This window comes from Furipterus horrens, unplaced genomic scaffold (assembly GCF_987537825.1).
Source record: "Furipterus horrens unplaced genomic scaffold, mFurHor1.1.pri manual_scaffold_5, whole genome shotgun sequence".
NCBI lineage: Eukaryota > Metazoa > Chordata > Mammalia > Chiroptera > Furipteridae > Furipterus > Furipterus horrens.
The window spans coordinates 109,941,298-109,956,464 of NW_028327175.1; positions in this window are offsets into that span (position 1 = coordinate 109,941,298).

The window sequence follows — 15,167 nt, forward strand, 5'->3', positions numbered from 1 at the left end:
GTCTAAGATGTCATTAGTGCCGAGATTAAGAAACCGTGCTTTATAGCCAATATATTATATGGGTTTTAGTTCCACTTGAGTACTTTACAGTTTAGTGGGGAGATGTAGCAAGTGCACCCACTAATTTTAATCCAAGCCAAGAGACACTCTACAGAAAGGATGTAAATCACCTTTATGACTCTCATTATTTCTTTATAAACTCTTCATTGCTATAGCCACCTTACTGCTAGCTCCACTCAGGGCCATTTCCACCCAAAGGAAGCTACTCCAACCAGTCCTCAGCTTGATCTCTGGGGCCTCCTAGTGACTTCACGAGAAACTCCAGCCTCTTAGAGACTTCACAAAGTCCTTCCCTGTCTGACTCTCCCCTGCTGCAATTCCAACCCCAGCTACTCCCTGCCCTCCCACCCTCCCTGCTTGCTACCCTGTCCTTGCTGGGGCATCTGATGCAGGCTGCTCTCTCTCTCTCCGGAACCCTTCCTGCTCCTCTTCTTTTTTGCAAATGCTGCTCACCCTTTAAGATGTTGCTCAAAGATCCTCTCCTCCTTTATGCTTCCCAAAATTTTCCAGAAAGAGTAAATTACAGGGTTGTGTTTTCAGTTCCTTGGATATAGTTCTGGGATTCATGCTCATATTATAATTTGCTGATTTATATATCTCCTGTCTATGTACCTATATTTTTGTTCCTTTTTCTATGGCTTCTAAGCCTACCTATCAAATGTGCTGGAGGGTATGTTAAAAATACAGCCTTCACCGCTGCATTTTGACATAGTAAATCTAGGATGGAGCTCAGGAATTTATATATTTCTACATTCTCAGGGGGTCTGAAGTGTCCTAAAGCTTGAAAACCACTTTGTTGTTATTCAGATTTTGGCTGAGAAGTCACCTCCTCATAAAGGCCTTCCCTGACCACCCTTCACAGCCTTGCCAGTCTCTACCACATTACTTTGTTATTTTTATGCAAAGCACTTCCCATTGTTTTACCTGTTTCTTGTTTCCTTGAATAAACAGTTTAATATAGTGGTTAAGAGTGTAGAGTCTATGGCCAGGGTTAGGATCTTGGTCCATGTGGTATTTACTAGCTGAGTAATTTTATAAAGTTATTCTATTGCTCCAAGTATCCCTTTCCTCCTCTATAAAATGGGGATAATAACAATGCCTATAGTATAAGCTTGATGTGAAGATTAAACCAGTAAGATGTGAGGTGTGCTCAGAAGAGTGTCTGGAAGCTGGTCATTCCTCTGTACACATTATTATTTGTTAGTCTTTTTCTTCCACTAAAATGTGAGCCCCACAAGGGCAGACATTGTGATTGCTTTTGTTGCTGCTGTCTTCTCAACCCCTAGAACAATGCCTGGTGTACAGTAGGAGCTCAGCCAATATTTACTGGATGGATAGATGAATGGGTAGATGGAGAGGTGGATGGATGGACTTCTGGACTTGAGCATGAGCCAGGGGGCCTGTGACTAATTCACCTCTTTATGCTGAACACCTGGCATGGGACTGGTCCAAAGTGGGTGCTCAGCAAATATTTGTCGACTGAATTTATTATCGAGGATTGAGTAGAAGTACACTAGGGATTTTTGGAATACAAAATGGCTGGGGATGGATCTCTAAAGAATTTCGATAGATGTGTTTTTGAGAAAGCTGATAAAGAATCTGAAAGCAGGGACATTGAAAGCATTCCAAGCAAAGGTCCAGTTTGAGCAAAGATTCAAAGGCATAGAAATATGGGGTGTGTTTTGTGAATAGGGAGTGGACAGTCCAGTTAGACTGCAGCTAAAGTGCAGGGGAGCTCTCCAGGGGAACATAGTGGTTGAGTGCCAGACTCTCTTATTAGTCAGCTCTGCTTTTCAACCCTAGCTTGTGGCTAGAGGTAAGTTATCATATCTCTGAGCTTCTGTGTCCTCACCTCATAGGCTTGTCATGTGGGTTAAATATAATATAGATAATGTGCTTTTCTCATTATGTTAGTTAATTCATCAAATATATGTTGAGTACCCGGCATGTGCTAAGCAGATGCTGTCCGTGTCCCAAGGTGGTGCACTGCCCCACCTGGCACACGGTAGAACTCGGTGAAAGTTTTATATCATTACCGCTATTACTCTCGCCATTATAATTGGGGGCTCTGAATGCCAAGCTAAACAAAGCACTAGGACATGGCTCTGTGGTCTTCATAGGATTCCTGTGAGATGGCAGCATGTGATTCTTGGTGAGTGTTGGGAATATAAGTGCAGCAGGCTGGTGTAGAATCGTTTCGGGAGAGCTGGGACGATATGTGGATCATTTCTGTGAGGACGCTTTTGCACCAACCTGGAAATGAGGAAAGGTGGGCTTGAGCTGACCTGAAGGCTTTGTGCATGGAGCATGTGGGAAGAGGAAGATGTGGACATGCTGGCTTGGAGGGGTCTGGGCACTGACTGGCTACAGTGAGGCCTGAGATGAGTGAGTCAGAAATGACACCCAGTTTCCAGCCTCAGCACTGGAAAGCTGGTGCTACTGTGGGGTTAGAGAAGTCTGGGAGGAGCTCCACTCCCAAGGATGGCTGATGAATCAGCAGTGGGACCCACTGAGTTTGGGATTCTGGCAAGTCACTTAAGAGGAAACACAGTAGACCAGGAAGAAGGTCAAGAGAGGAGAACCTGGAGAAGAATCCTCAGAAATACATTTATTGAAGGCCTATGACGAGTGTTTCGTTAATTCAAGATATAGTCATCCAGCATGTCCTGCATGCAAGCCCTATGCTAAGTGTTGGGTTTGAAGTGATGGACAAACAGATTTGATTCTTACCCCCATGGAACTTCCCCTGTAATGGAGGCAAAAGAGAAATGAATGGACCAAACATTTTATATGATTAATAATGGCGGTAAGTACTATGAAAAAAACAAAGATGAAGAATAAGATCCAACTTGTCTTATCTGGGTTCCCAGAAACAGATTTCTGTGTGATTCACTGAGGAGGAGCTCTCAGAAGAAAGGGTGGGGAAGGAAGCCAGGGCAGGCCTAGAAGTTGCTGGTAAAGATGAAGTTTCAGAAGTCCAGCTTTGCCCTTGTCCCACTGGTGCTCTGAAGTGTGAACTATGTCACAGACACTGTCCTGCACAGAGGTATGGGTGCTGGGGCTCCCTGTCCTCCATCAGTCAATCATTAGCCACAGTGAGGACATGACTTCCCAGGCATGTCCAGGTGAGGCAGCTCCCTTCAGCCAAGGACAAGCCTCTGGAGAAGGATGTAGGTCCGAGCCATGAGCAGCCAATACCCTCAGTAGCTGGGAAATAGACCCAGTCGACTGATAACAGGGACCTGGGTGGGACATGGACAGTCTGTTCCCCAGTGGTCAGGGAAGGCTTTTGAAGAGGCAGCATTTAAGCTGAGACCTGAAGGGACTGAAGGGTCTGCTGAGAGAAAGCCTATGGCTTACTTAGCATTCTGAGCAGAGGGAACAGCACAATGGTCCTGATGTAGGTACAAACTTGTGTGGCATAGCATGTGGCCAGAGGATTGGCAGGACCGGATTAGCTGCAGTGAAGGGTCCAGATTTTATGCTTAGAGCAATGGAAAGCCTTTGAAGGCGTTTTAGTGAACAATAGCCAAGTCCTACTTTGAGTTTTAAGATTGTCAGGCTGCTGAGCAGAAAATAGATTAGGGTAGGGGAACAATGGAAACCCACCATGCTAAACACTGTATAAGTATTCCTGAAAATTCCACAATTGATTCCCATTTTTTGGAGGTGGTAACTGAGGCCCAGAGAGGGTAAGAAAGCTGCCCAAAGACACACAGCTAGCAAGTTGTCAGAGCAGGGATATGATTCTAGGTAATGATGATGCAAAGTCTCCTACCATAGGAAGCATACTCTCTCTTTAGGGCCTGCCTTGTTCTTTACCATGTCTCAGCAATGTTCAGCTGAGGGTAGAAGCTCAATAAATGTGTTGAGCAGAAGAGTGTAGAAGTGAGTGAATCTGAACAGAAAGGGAAGAGCAATCAGGGACACTCTGGGTCAGGGAAGTTGAGGGAGGATGGAGTTAGAATAAGGTGGCAGTGGCGTGGTGGTCGTCAACGTTGAATTTTCTCAGGAAACACACAGGGCCCTGGAAAAGATGTTGGACTTGGAGAGTGGAAGTCATTATGACCCTGGCTCTGGCAGGCTTGGGTGACGTAGGGAGGAAGCCAGATTGCAGTGGATTAAGGAGTGAGGGGGTGGTGAGACTTGCTCTCCTGATTCAGCTGTGGCAGCCGGGGCTCTCCACCTACAAGTGCAGGCTTGACATGTGGCAGGAACACGTGCACCCACACGTGCCACATGCCTGCAGGTGGGTGGAGGAGGTGGCAGGGGAGGACAGAGGCTGGGATGGGCATCGGAAGTGCACAGCCTGAAACGGAGAACAGAGAGCAGTGTGGGCTGCCGCGGGACCATGTGTGCCCACTTCCACGCCGGCTTGTGTGGTGGGAATGGAACTGTGTGGAAGGTGCTCCCTTGGGTGCTGGGATGCTTCTCTTTGGAGATGGCAGTGAGAAGGAAGGAGTGAGGGGAGAGAGAAAATGGTTAGTGGGACTAGGAAGCCATGCCCATGGGGTTTTCTGTGAGGTTGTTAGTAGAGGTAGCAATGCAAAGTAGCTAACATTTACTGAGGGCCTACTGAGTGCCAAGCATGGTGCAGAGTGTGCTTAATCTTCCTGATAATCTCATCCTTAAGAAGAGCATATTAATAGTATTATCTTCCTTTTGTAGATGGGGAAACTGAGGTCCAAGTTAAGTCACTTAACCAAAGCAGTTTACAGTAGTGCCAAGTTGGAACCTGGGATTGGCAGGCTCGAAGCTCATGCCCCAAGCCCCTAACGTCTTTTGGGTACTGCTGTCTTCATCCAAACTTGGTTGATAAAGTGCAACCACCTTCCTGGGACGGTGACACATGGGATTTGGACTCAGTCACTGCCCAGTGACTTTGGGTCCTTCTGACCCCACATAGCTCCATTTCCTCTTCTGCAAAGTGGGGATATGCAGAAACTTTCTTTGGGAAGGTTAATGTGGGAAGCAACTAGATAATGACAAATCACTCATTCTTCATTCATTCAATGACAGATATTTATTGAGTACCTTCTGTGTGCCAGGTGATATGCTAGCTGCTGGGAATTCAGTCATGAACTAGACTAAGGATGTGACCTAATGAAACTTAAATACAATAGAGGGAGATGGATAACAAAAAATAAATAAACTAACTAGATAAGTTTGCATAATAGTTGTCACAAAGAAAATAATGTAAGATAATGAGAGAGAAACCATATTGGCCAGGGTCCTTTGTGTGGAGCAAATAGCAGTGGTTATCATGATATTCTGTTTTCTTCCCCAAACACAGGGGCCCAGAAACCTCATCCCAGAGGTGTTGGACCCTGAGAAACCCAATCAAAATGTGGATGCTTAGTGTGGGGATTTGGGAAAAGACTACCTGCCATTCTGTTGGTTATATTATCCTTAGCATGAAGAAATAGAGGCTCAGAGAGGTTAAGTCTGCCTGACATCACAGAGCTAATAAATGATGAGGCCAGGGTTTGAACCTGGACAATCAGATTCTGGAACTTGTAACCTCCAGCAATAGGCTAAGAGAACAAAAACTTCTGGTTAAAATGCAAACATCAACTCTGGGAAAAAATAATGCATGGGGCTATTCATAGCTGTTGCATGAATTTTGGAGTACAAATGGCTCTTAGTAATCATTTAGGGGTATGGAACCTGAAGATCCAAGAGGAGATGTCCCTGCCCAAGGTCGCACAACTAGGCAGCCAGGGAGCTGGGTTAGAAACCTGAGGACAGATGTCTCTGGAGGGCATGTCACTGTCTCCAGCGTGAGGCTCATTTCAGGTGGCACTTGTCAGCTGACCACCCTGGCTCTGTCAGCCACACTGCCTGTACATAGCAGCTGGTCTTTATGGGCACGGACATTTCTATGCCCTTTATTCAGGCAAAACTCATTCTAGAATTTGTATCTGGGGACACGTTTTACGGAGCCCCAGGCAGCTGAGTTGGCTCTTGCTGGGTGACAATGACTCACTTTTATCGCCCCGTAGCTTTTGAACCTGTGCCCGCTGCAGATAACCTTGCAGGAGGCTGCAGCTGCCCTGGAAGGTAACTGCTCCCTGATGCTCTTTCTTGCTCTGCCTGCAGCAGAGGTGGCATCCAGTCTTCCCATCCTGGGCCTCCCTCAGCCTCCCTTAGGTCTGCCTCTTCTCTGATGTCTGCAGTCTGCCTTCTTAGGGAAGGAAACTTGCCACCATTTGGGCCCGGAATGAGTAATTGGTATTTAGAAGGAAAATAAAGATGCCAACCCTGTCAGTACATTTGTCTGAGCTTTGCCCGTGTTCTTTCAGACCCTGATTTCACGTGGCCTGGAGTGTTCTGACTTGCTTTCTCAGGCCCCATTTTTCCACTCCTCCCTGGGCTGAATATAGCTGGGGGCAGGAGAGACCCAAAGCAGGCCCCTTGGCTTTTAGGCCCCAGATGATGAAGCTAAGCAGACAGAAGAAAAGGTGACTCCCACAGATGGCAATGACACAACCCAGGCATCGGTAGGCAGCCTTGATTTCGGCCTCCTCTGGGCATCTCATTTGTCAAAGCCAAATTTCTTGGGCTCTTGTTCTGACATTGCAGTCATCACCTGTGTTCACTTATTCATTCAACAAACAAGTATTGAACACTGCAGTTCATTGCTGGAGAAGCTCCCGTGAGCAGGCCACACAAGGCGTGGGTCAGTCATCATGGAGTTTATGGCATGAAGTTGACAGTCAGTCAGTGGGGGAAATAATTCTTAAGTGATAACAACAATCATACTAAATTACTACACTTGGGACAAGTGCGATGCAGAAGAGTGAGGGTATAGAAAAAGGGGAATCTGACTCTGGTTGGGGGTCTTCAGGGAGTGTGTCTTCATCCCAACTTGCCACCCAGCTTGTGGACTTCTCTGGGCAGCTCCCTGACCCTGCTTCCTTCCCGCATGCAACAGAGACAAATGGAGACAAGTCCACAGTGAGGGCACAGAGGTGACTGGACCTGTCAGCCCTGCTGCCCAGCAGCTCTTGGTCATGGGTTAGCCTGATAAGTGAGCACATTTTCCCAGGGCAAGGTCCTGTAACTATTCTGATGTCCCTGGTCCTCAAAGTAGAATGTGAGATGGAGTCTGTCCTAGTTACAGGCTGATGGCACTGGAGCTTTATGTCTCTCTCTCTTCTATCCCTCTATCTGGTAGAATGCTGGTAGAATATAGGCTAGGGGTATTCAAACTTGGCACTCTTGACATCCTGGGCTGTTTTGTATATTGTACAATGTTGAACAGCACTCCTGGCCTCCACCACTAGACGCCAGTAACACCCTGTCTACTCCTCCAGCTCTGATAACCAAAAAATATTTCCAGATGTTGCCAAATATCCCCTGGGATATATAATTGCTCCAGGTTGATAACCCCATTAAGCCCTGGCTGGTTTGGCTCAGTGGATTGAGCGTCGGCCTGCGAGCTAAGTGTCGCTGGTTCGATCTTCCAGTCAGGGCACATCAGAGAAGGAAAACTCTGACTCCAAAAACCTCCGCTGCCTTGCGGCATACCTCTTCAGGGGAAAGGCTAAGGGAGTAAACCCCGACAGAAAATCCGGAGCCGGAGTCCCTAAGGCGGTTTGACGTTGTAGTCAACACCGGCAACTCCTGCGGCGCACCTGAAGCCAAGCTGTATTGACTCCGTCTTTCCCTTGGACCCTTCAGCTGCGAAGAGAGGGGGGGTCTGCTGCATGGGCAACAGCAGACCCTCCATATCACCCTGCCCAGGCTCTGTAGCTTCAGCTTCACTGGAGAGGACACTCCAGCGTCATCGCAAGATGTCGATTCAACACAGGAGGAGACAGATACCGTGTCACTCCTGAGTCGGACTGCACAACCATTCTCGGCGGTGCAGATAGACTCTTAAGAAGCTACACCATCGTCTCTCGAGACGGACGGCTGCCGACGACGATAACCCCATTATAAGCCATTAACTAGACCCACCACTGCCATCCCAGACCATCAGTCTCACACTTGACTTTTCCCAATGATGTGACCAGCAAGGACCCAGCTGTCATTCTCTTCTTGTTCACATGAAGACACTGAGGCTCCAAATGGGTGTCACCTTCCTCTGGGCTAGGGACAAAGCCAAGCCTGGTGTCTGGGGCTGAGCCGGACACTGAGTTGGGCTGACTCATCTGCACATACTGCTTCCTGTCCTGGACCAGGTTTCTGGGGAATTTCTCCTGGGATTTAGGCATCTCTGAGACTTTCACAGCTGCTGTTCTTCCCAATCCTGTGCCCCTCTCCCAACTCTCTGTCTTCTCCAGGGAGTTTGTCATTTCCCCTGCCTTCTGGGTAATTTTCTTCACAAACCGATATGGCTCTGGAGGATTTCTCCAACTTTAAAGGGAATTCATGTGACCACATGGAGTTCTCAATAGAAAATTAATTGTAGTATTGCAGAGTCATAGAGCTTAATGGAACTTAGGGAAGAAACCCACATTTCATGTGTGTGGGGAACATCTCTGCTTGGAGCCCTGCCCTTAGCTCAATTCTTTCTGGGTACTTTGGACAATGTGTAGACTCCTACCCTGCCCTTCTTACCTGACCTTTCTGCCTCTTTCAAACACAATTATTTACTAAACAAGATTACCACCTGCCAGGCTCTGATTTAAGTGTAACAGTTCCTCAGATAACATTTCTTTTTTTTTTAAGTATATATTTTTGATTATGCTCTTACAGTTGTCCCAATTTTTCCCCCCTTGCCTCCCTCTGTCCGGTACCTCTTTTTCTTTCAGCAATCCCCCACCATAGTTCATGTCCATGGGTCATGTATATAAGTTCTATATAAGTTCTTTGGCTTTTTTACTATACTACACTTAAAGTCCCCTTGTTTATTTTGTACCCACCCTTTATGCTTTTTGATCCTTGCACCTTTCCCTCATACTCCCCCTCCCCATCCCCACTGATAATCCTCCATATGATCTCCATATCTATGGGTCTGTTCCTGTTCTAGTTGTTTGCTTAGTTTGTTTTTGTTTCTTAGATTCATTTGTTGATAGTTGTGGGTTTGTCATCATTTTACTGTCCATTGTTTTGATCTTCCTCTTTTTCTTAAATATGTCCTTTAACATTTTATATAATAAAAGCTTGATGATGATGAACTCCTTTAACTTTACCTTGTCTGGGAAGCACTTTATCGACCTTTCCACTCCAAACGATAGTTTTGCTGGATAGAGTAATCTAGGTTGTAGGTCTTGCTTTCCATCATTTTGAATACTTCTTGCCAGTCTCTTTTTGCCTGAAAAATTTCTTTTGAGAAATCAGCTGACAGTCTTATGGGAACTCTATTCCTCTTGCTGCTTTTAAGATTCTCTTTTTATCTTTAACCTTTGACATTTTAATTATGATGTTTCTTGGTGTGGTCCTCTTTGGGCCCACCTTGTTTGGGACTCTCTGGGCTTCCTGGACTTGTATGTCTATTTCATTCACCAAATTAAGAAAGTTTTCTTTCATTATTTCTTCAAGTAAATTTTCACTTTCTTGTTCTTCCTCTTCTCCTTCTAGCACCCGTATGATTCAGATGTTGGTACATTTAAAAATGTCCCAGAGTTCCTAAGTCTCTCCTAATGTTTTTCAATTCTTGTTTCTTCATTCTGTACTGGTTGACTTTATTTCTTCCTTATGTTTCAAATCATTGATGGGAACCCTGACTTCCTTCCTTTCATCATTGGTTTCATGTGGACTTTTCTTCATTTCACTTAGTGTAGCCTTCACTTTTTCCCTTATGCATTTCTGTGAGCACTGTTATCAACAGTGTTTTAAACTGTGTCTGTTAGGTTGGCTATCTTCTCCTTAGTTCTTCCCCTGGAGCCTTGATCTGCTCCCTCTTTTGGGCTGTACTTCTCTGTCTCCTCAACTTGACAGCCTCCTGTGTTTGCCTCTGTGTCTTAGGTAGAGCTGCCACCCTGTTATATTACAAGGGGCAGAGCCTTTAGGCATTCATCAGTGCAAGGTGACCCAGTTCATTGCTTTGTGGGGCTGTACTGGGGGAGGGGTCAGACAGTGCTGCTTGCTCGGCACTTGTCCCCTTTCCAGTCACTTCACCTGCTTCCTGTATGTGATTGGCACCCCTCTAGCTGTTACCCTGGTGATGGTTCTCAGAGTGGGTGGGTTTGCAGACATTCAAGGACCATGGAGGCCCTCTAAACGGACTCTCCTGAGAGATGGGCAGTTTCTTCTGCTGCCCCATCCCCCACTGGTTTTCACAGCCAGAAACAATGCGGCTTTGTTTTCCCAGCGCTGAGATGCAAGATCTGGCCTAGGGGCTGGGATCACTCCCCAGGTGTCCCTCCCAGCTTTTACAATGCATGAGGCTTTTATAATGTGTGACTGCTCATTCTGCCAGCTGGCGCAGCCACTGCCTTGCCACCACTGTTGCTGCCACACCACGTCCTTGCCACCCCATCTCTCTGTCTCTACCCCTCCTACCCATCTGGATGAGTATTACTTCTTTAAATCTTTATTTCTTGGACTTCCACATAGTTCAATTTTCTGGCAGTTCTGGGTTATTTTTGATTGTTTGTTTTTGTTTTGAGGTAGTTGTAATCCTTATGGTTGTGTGAAGAGGCAAAGCATGTCTACTTACGCCTCCATCTTGGCCAGATCAGATAACATTTCTTTCAAAGTTGTTTCCTTATGTCATTGATGAGATTTCTAGATACTTAATTCTTATTTATATCATTAGTCTATGGTAAAATTGGTTTTGTTATACTCATATGCTGTTTTGCATAAAGTCAGAGAACCTATTGATGGCATTAAGTGAGGATTTACTGTACTGGGATTCAGAGGTATCCTTGCATTCATGATGCTTAAAGTCTACTGGATATCTACCTATTTCATTTTCTTGATTCCAAAATGTTCTTACTATAAGATGCACCTCTAACTTAAGAGTGGCCTTTGGGTGTTAAAAGGAAAGGAAAAAGTGAAGGATGGAACAAAGGAAGGAATACTGTATAGTCTATATTAAATGTACATATTTGAGGTAGCAAGTTTCAGAAACATGAAAGTATGACAAATTTGATTTTGGAGGACCTGAAAAAATATACCTATAGCTGCAGATGTGCAACATACTAATAACAATATCCTGAAGGCCCAGTAGATGGGGCTTTATGAAAGTACGTTTATTAGTTTGCTAGGGCTGTTGTAACAAAGTACAGCAAACTGGGTGCCTTAAAACAACATAAATGTGTTGTCTCACATGTATTTCTAGAGGCTGGAAGTCTGAGATCAGGTATCTGCTGAGCCTTGCTCCGTTTGAAACCTGTAGGGGAATACTTCCTTGCTTTTTCCTAGCTTCTGGTGGTGATGGCAATCTTTGGCATTCCTTGGTTTGTGGTTGAGTAAGTCCAGTCTCTGACTTGGTCATCACATGGTGTTCTCCCTGTGTGTGTGTCTGTGTCAAAATCATCCTCTTCTTATAAGGATACCAGTCATATTGGATTAGGGGCTGGCTCTATTCCAATAAGACTTCATAGTAACTAATTATGCCTTCAAAGACCCTATTTCCAAATAAGGTCACCTTCAGAGGTTAGGACTTTAAAATGTCTTTCTTTTTTGGTCACACAGTTCAATTCCCAAAGCACTTGGTGTCTGTTGTACTCTGTGTTCCTCTTTCTGTTTGTGGTGGTTTCTCTCTGTTTCTGTCTCCCCTTTTGTACTGCTTCTTCCTTTACTTCTCCTCTTGCATGAATGTAATACAGGCCTGAAATATATTTTTATTGCTATTTTGTGAGATATGGTTTTATCTTAAGCTAAGAAGCCCATTGTAATATTTTCCTATTGCTGCCGTGACAAATTAACACCAATGTAGTTCAAAATGAGTCTTATGCTGGCTAGAATCAAGGTGTCAGCAGGGCTGTGCTCCTTCTGGAGGCTCCAGGGAGAATCTGTCTCCTTGTCTTTCCAGCTTCTAGAGGTTTCCTACATTTCTTGGCTCATGACCCCTTCCTCCATCTTCAAAGTGCATCACTCCAACTTCCCCCTCCATCATCTACCTTCCTGCCCTTTTGTAAGGACATTGGCTCCATCTGGGTAATCCAGACTAATCTTCCCATCTCAGGATTTTTACTTAATCATGTTCACTAAATCCCTTTGCCATGTAAGGTAACAGATTTTCAGGTTCTAGGGATTAGGGTGTGAACATCTTTTGGGGGAGGGCATATTGTGTTGCATGGGTGCACCCCTCTGTCTTTCTCTAAGACTTGCTGTTACAGAGACTATCAGGATAAACTCTTCCTCATCAAGGATGCTATCCTGGACCACCAGAGAGGTTTCTCCAACGGCAGCACAGACCCAGCTTTGCTGTTATTGTTATTTAAACCTGTCTTCCCTGCTAGACTTTAAGCTCCATGAGGGCAGGCCTGTCTCCAGCACCTATACAGTGACTGACACATAGCAAACCCTCAAATATGAGACCAATGAGCTCTGATTTCAGCTGACTGTATCACCAAGAGCAAGTTTTTAAAAAAGATTTTATTTATTTATGTTTAGAAAAAGGGAAAAGGAGGAAGAAAGAAAAACATTGACGTGAGAGAGAAACATTGATGGGTTGCCTCTTGCACTCCCCCAACCAGGGACTTGGCCCCCGACCCACGCATGTGCCCTCATTGGGAATGAAACCAGTGACCTCTCAGTTTGCAGGACAATGCCCAATCCACTGAGCCACACTGGTCAGGGCATTGGGAGCAAGTTTTATTCAATGTCTAGGCACTTCAGTTGCCTCATGTAGAAAAGTGGGTGGTAAAGATGTGCTACATTCATCACAGGTATTTTTTAGCTTTTTATCTGTCCATCTATCTATCATCTATTTATATATCCATCCATCCTTCTAGCCATCCATCCATCAATCTATCATCGAGAGTCAAAGGTGAACAGATTGTTTGAGAGCAGCTTAAGAAGGAAAGACTTGAGGAGTCCCAAAAACCTGGCTTTGAATGATTCAGAATCATAAAATGACTTTGCTATTTTATTGTGTGACCTTGGGGTAGTTACTTAACTTATTTGAGTCTTACTTTACTCAGATATGAAAATGGGGATACCACTAGTACCAGAAGAGTTAAATGGAGCTGTACATGTAAGCACCAGGACAGAGTGACTACCTAAAAAACGATAGCAATGAGTATTGCTGTTATTAACATTTGACATAATGAAACCCAAGCCCATTACAAATACTTTTCTCTTTCAGAGACCTGTTACTGGGCAAAACGATGTGGTTTACTTCCTATTACCCCAAACTCCATCTCTTCATCAGTTCCCTATTCCTTAGCACTTGTTCTGTTCCGGAAACTTGGCAGGTAGTGTGTGCAGTTATTTTCAGAGGAATGAGTGGGTAAAATCAGCAGCATTTCCCCCAGAGCGTCTGTGCCAGGGAGTATGAGTTTATGGTGCATCTGTTTTGTGTATAGAAACCTTGTCCTACTGCAGCACCACCCCCTCCTCAGAATCGGAGCAAACAGGGACCCAGGCTACTTCCTGCATGGCACTTCCTTGCCAGGGGAGTGCTTGCTGACCAGTCTGCCTGATCTTGTGGGAGGGGGATGGCAAGTCTGGCTTTGTTTCCAGGATGCTGGATGGGCAGAGGAAAGAGGTCACCATGGGAGGGTCAGAGTGTCTGGAGGGATTTGAGAGCAGAGTTTAGGGGGTAATCTCCCACTCAGCAGCCCAGCATGAGATGAGAATGAAAACGGTAATGGGATGATGCCATCCACTTCCCACTGCCTTAGCACAAAACACTCAAGTGGGATCACTTTAACTCATCAGTTGTGGGTGGGGCGTATCTTCTTGGCTGCCCTGCTTTGTGTCCAGAGGTTGCCTTGGGCCTTGGATTGTCAAAGGGTGAGGAGGTGTATGCTCTAGTAGTATTCACACATGGCAGGAATGAGGACCTCGACCACAGTGCAGATGTTGTTCCTGCCCTAGAAGGTCAACAGAGGAGGGTTGGTCAGCAGGAGAGCCCTTGGTCTGGCAGAGATCTTGGGCTAATGATCATTAGGTGTCTCTCTCAACACTCTCTGGTGGCTTCTCACCTGACATTTCCTTGTCATTAGTCCTACACTCCTGGTTCAGGGCATCTGGTATCAGATCTTCTTCCTCTGTGCTCTCCAGCCTCTCATTCCTTCCTTGCCCATTCACACTCCATACCCCAATCCTGCCTGCCATCTTGTCTCTCATAGTAGCTTCTATGCAGATCAAGGTGATCATCTCTGACCATTCATGGCAGAGCCCACCTAATATTAGTCCCAGAAAGTTCATTCCTCTTTCCATAAGGGCAGGGAGGGTTTAGTCTTCACAAAACAAAAATGGCCCAAGTTCTATTTTCTGTATTCCAGAGCTGAGTTTTCATAATTAAACAAAAAGGCTGAATCATTGCCTTAACTTAAACTGTAGTCTATTTCTTTGTTTTGTAGGAAAGAAAAACCAAGGCTCATTAGAAATAGCTTGCCCAAGTTGACATGTGATTACTAAATCATCAAGTCTGAATTTGAAAGAGGCCAAAGCTGGTTGGCTTGACCACTGTGCTTTCCTGCCTTTTTGTGGCCTTGCACAGGTCAGCCTCTCTGAGCCTCTGTGTGTCATGTTCTTCCTTCCATGGAGATAACACCTACCTTGCAGGGTGGTATTAGTAGCAATAGTTGTAGTAATAAGGATGATGATGGTGAATGCTTATATATTGCTTCCTATTTGCCCCCTTCTAAGCATCTTTTATGTATTGACATAACAGTCCTCTGAATGGGTGCGCTGATTACAGGGTTAAGGAGGATGAATGTGAAGCAATCATAACAGTGCCTGACATGCAGTGGGCTATATATGGCTGGCATTATTCTTATTATTGTTATTAAGAGAGACATGAAGTGAAGCTGGTCTTGGGTCTGAGAGGCCTCGTGAAAGCACTGCCATAATCAACCCTGGGTCCCCCATTTTGGAAGCTTTCTCAGCATATTGTCTCCAGTTTGACTGTTGCATTCTCTTGTCACCTCCTAAAAGATAGGCATTCCCAGACAGTTAGTAGAGAGAAATTATTTTTCTCTTCAAAGAATTCCCCTCTCCCCCTTGGCCACCATTCCCCACCCTGTGTTGGAGAACAG